Raw genomic sequence first — 4,448 nt, 5'->3', positions numbered from 1 at the left:
TGCCCTGGGCCAACCCTAGAGCTTTCTTTAGTAGAGCATGATGAACCTGGATATTCCTAATGGGCTTGGTCTGGAGAATTGCAGCCCCTCAATGATCAGTCTCATTCTCCCATGTCATTCCTGCATTTTCACATAACTGAAAATCCTGAAGTGAGTGTTTGCTTTAAGATGACAGAAGATGCAATGAAAAGAGGAAAGGATGCCATCCATGCAAGGAAACCCTCCTAGACCCCCATTTTTTTTAGCAAAAGTGTTGATTTATTGACCACAGCACAAAAGTAGAAAACTCCCATTATTCAAATCATTTCCTCTCCATTAGAAGGAATAGGCCACTTGGTACATAGGACCCATCTCCAGCAGGCTCTTCCAACTCAGCCCTGGTAGTATCAGAACTTCATCAAGGAAGTACTAGGTCCACAGCCATGGACCTTGGCTTTAGTAAAGTTTAAAATCAACAGCAAAGCTGTGAGTATCTGTCTTCCCTCCACCTCTGGTCTAGCATAGTGGGCCTCTATCCCCATCCTCAGCAAAGGCCAGCTCTCAGTGAGCCAACCAGTGAGTGATGCTCAGTCCATCTGGTAAACTGGTTTTATTTGTACATAGAGTGAGAATCTACGATTGCTATGAACATAGCTATGTACATATGATTGCTATGAACAAAGCTATGTACATAGCTTTTTCTGTCCTAGAAATGTTTTTAAAAAGGATAAAGAAGGAAGTGGAGTTCCTCATTCCCTCTTCCCCACCAAATACTTAGGGGTTGAAGTGAAGTGAATCCTATAAACAATCAATCCCAGAAATCTTCCCTTAGTCCACTTCTTTCTGCATCCTCCATAAGCAAGGTATGGCAGTGAATGCTTCAGACAATATTCTAGGGGCAGAGACCCTTTAGAATTGACTTAGAAAGTGTTATAAATGGCTCATGAATACTTAGTCCACAGTGATTAAATTTTTTTTTATTAAGACATTAATAAATGGCACACCTCTCTCAAGGTGGGAGGGGGAAGAATCCTGGAAATGTTAGGTTTTTATATGCAGTTTGAAAAGCTTTGTTCCTGCCCCTTCTTGATAATCATTGACTAGGGTCACAAATCTAACCTTCCCATATATTTTCCCTCCCTGTTCATTATAGTAATGAGCTAGAACAGCTACTTCCTTCAGCCAAGCACAAAGGAGGAAGACCAGACCCTAAACTAATTTAGAATTAGGTGGGGCAGACCTGGCCTAATCTCAGGTTTTGATAAATTTGAGACTAAGTCTTTTGTCTTGCACTCACATACCTGCCCATAGGCAACAAACATGGGCAGACCCAGTCTTTGTAATGTAAACTAACAATTCTCCCTTCACATTCTTGTGGAACCCAAACACCCCCATAATCTTCACAGAAAGGCAGAAAATCTTGAAAAGGCTGCTGAGAAATTCCATTCATTCCTATCCCTTGTTTGAGCATTGGCTCTGTCTGGTACCTGGCTTGGACCTTGGTAGGATAATACTTTGCAGGGATATGTATCTACCTAAAGGGAAATATTGTGTCTCTACCTAATAGATTGTAAGCTTTCTGAGGGAAGGTACTGCTTCACTTTTGTATCCATATGTCTGACACAATCTAAACACTTGCTGAGTGAAAGCAGTTACAATTTTAGTACAGAGACAGGGAATGCGGTGCTCCCTTGCACCCCACACTGCACTACAAATTTGGACATTTTCCAGTGTTTTTCTGTATCATCTGCTGCCCTTCATGTGCAGTTTGCAGCTTCTATAAAATATCCTCAAAAGTCTCATCTAACTTCAAGTTCTGATCCATAATGTATAGGAATTGAGATGAGTAAAGTTGAGATCTGGAAGGGTCAACAAATTTCTAAATAGTCTGACTATAACAAAGGTTCTTAATCTGGATGTTTTGTGGATCCTTTTAGCTATCTATTAATGCCTATGGAAACCTCATAATGATATTTTTAAATGCAAGAAGAATGCAGAGTTACAAAGGAAATCAATTATGGTGAAATACAGTTTCTTAAATAATAATTTTTTTGAAAACTAAGCACACAGATTCCAGGTTAAGAACCCCTGGTCTATAAGAAAATTATTTCAAAATTGAAAACTAGAAGGAATCTTAGAAAAAAAATGAGACTGGCTTTGGAGTCAGAATACCTAAACTCAGATTTCAAGTTTGTCACTTACAAGCAGGCAAGTGGCCTCTAACCTGTCTGTGAGTGAGAGGTTGTCTGCCCCAAGTGTATGATGACTTTCCCTGAGGAATAGGTAGATGACAATGATTTCCTTGGCTATGAAGATGACTGACATAGGCTCTGTGGGGTACTAAGAGCTGGGTCAGACATTAAAGACACCAAGGTCATCCAGACTTAAGTCTTGCCATTAAATTATGATGACTAAGAAGACAGACTAAGGCTTGTGACTTTGGAACTCTGCCCCCTAGATTCAATTTACTTGCAAATCAAGACATCACCCAGGGAAGTCTTTGGCCCTTTTGAAAAACAAAGGACAGATAAAAGGAACCTAATTCTGCATGACCAGAATTGCATGTGTCTTTCAATCCAAAGACCTCTTTACTATACAGTTGCTTTTTTCCATCAGGCTGATGGTTAGCCTGGATGACTTCTGTCATCCTTTCAAGTTGTAAGATTCTGTGATTTTAAGAAGTAAATAGACATGTACAATTCTGAATAACTATCTGCCTACATTTGACAGTAATTGCTTTTGTGACCCAGAAGAAAAAAAAGATTTCAAAATTGTCCAGAGTGATCACAGAGAACTTCCAGAGGGAAGTAAGATTGAAATCATAGCAATCATAGATTCTTTGATTTGGAAGGTATCTTAGAAATCACCCAGTCTTATCTTTCACTTAAGGAAGAAATATAAATTCTCTTACAGTATCCCTGATGGGTGTGCTCAAGCAAAGGCTGGATGCCCCTCTAAAGAACAAACTCATTACCTTGTGATATGGCCTGTTCCGCGGAACAGGTTAGCATATTGATTTTTTTGTTTGTTTTTTTGCAAGGCAATGGGGTTAAATGACTTGCCCAAGGTCACAGAGCTAGGTAATTATTAAGTATCTGAGGTCTGATTTGAGCTCAGGTCCTCCTGAATCCAGGGCTGGTGTTCTATCCACTGTGCCACCTAGCCACCCCAGCTTAGCTTATTTAAATGAACTTCAAAGGATTCACAGGATTTTTGATAGGGATGGGGAAATGCCTACTGAAGACAGTCAGCTTTGTTTCTTTTCTCAGGGTCTCCTTTCTTTCCCAGTAGTTTCTCATAGCTACTCCAGCCATGTGAGTGTTTACATAGAATTTCAATACAGTTACTTTTATTAAATGCTTCCTGGAGATAGAGTATAGTCAAATAATACATTGTCTAAACAAAGCAAAAAAATGCCTTTTACTTTTCTGGGAGTTTTATGTAGCTTCTGGCTATAAGAATTGAAAATCAAAGGGATGCCCCCCAATGGAAAATGGCTAAACAAACTATAATATGAGGCTATAATGGGATATTATCATGCTATAAGAAATGATAGGCAGGATGATTTCAGAAAAATCTGGTCTTACATGAACTGATACTGAGTGAAGTGAACAGAACCAGGCAAACTTTCTATATAGTAACAACAATATTATTTAATGAAGGATAGAAAATGACATCTATTCTAAGCAATACAAAGATCCAAGAAAATCCCAAAGAGCTAATGATGAAGCATATTATCTGCCTTCTGAGAATAAAAAGATATTCAAATAGAGTGAAGCATGCTGTTTTTCATTTTTTCTTTTTTTCTCCTTTTATTCAAGTTGTCTTGTACAAAATAACAAAAATGGAAATGTTTTATCTGATTTATCTGTGCATATCCTATATTTGATGGGGGAGGGGAGAATAGGGAGGGATAACATTTGGAACTAAAAACTTAAAAAACATGTAAAAATTGTAATTTGTTACTGTAGACATGTAATTATAGGAAAAATAAAATATATTTTTAAAAGATTAATCAACTGTGACCAGAAAGTTAAAATCAGTATTAAGGGCACAATTTTTCTATCTACTATTCACTTCAAGTTCTGTTGCTCAATAATTATCTTTTTTATAAAAATACTATAACTATACTAGCATCTCCCTTTAGTGCCCCATCATGACATTTCACTTGGAAAGATTATCTAGTAAAATGATGTGGGAAGGCTCCATGTAGACATTCCAGGACAGAGTCTATGTCTATCATCCAAACTAGCCACAGTCCTACAGTAGGTATCCAGACCCCATTGCAAGATGAGAAGGGCTATATAGAGGGCCTCTGTATAGGGAGTAAGTAATCATACCTATGGAGTCATAGAGTTTTGAAGTATTAGATTATGCCCACATGAAATTTCATGGCTACAAAACATTTTTTATTATCTTATTTAATCATTTGCCCAAGGGCAGCTAGGTGGCACCCTGGGTAGAACACA

The sequence above is a fragment of the Macrotis lagotis genome, chromosome 3 (assembly GCF_037893015.1).
Source record: "Macrotis lagotis isolate mMagLag1 chromosome 3, bilby.v1.9.chrom.fasta, whole genome shotgun sequence".
NCBI lineage: Eukaryota > Metazoa > Chordata > Mammalia > Peramelemorphia > Peramelidae > Macrotis > Macrotis lagotis.
This window is presented reverse-complemented; position numbering follows the sequence as displayed.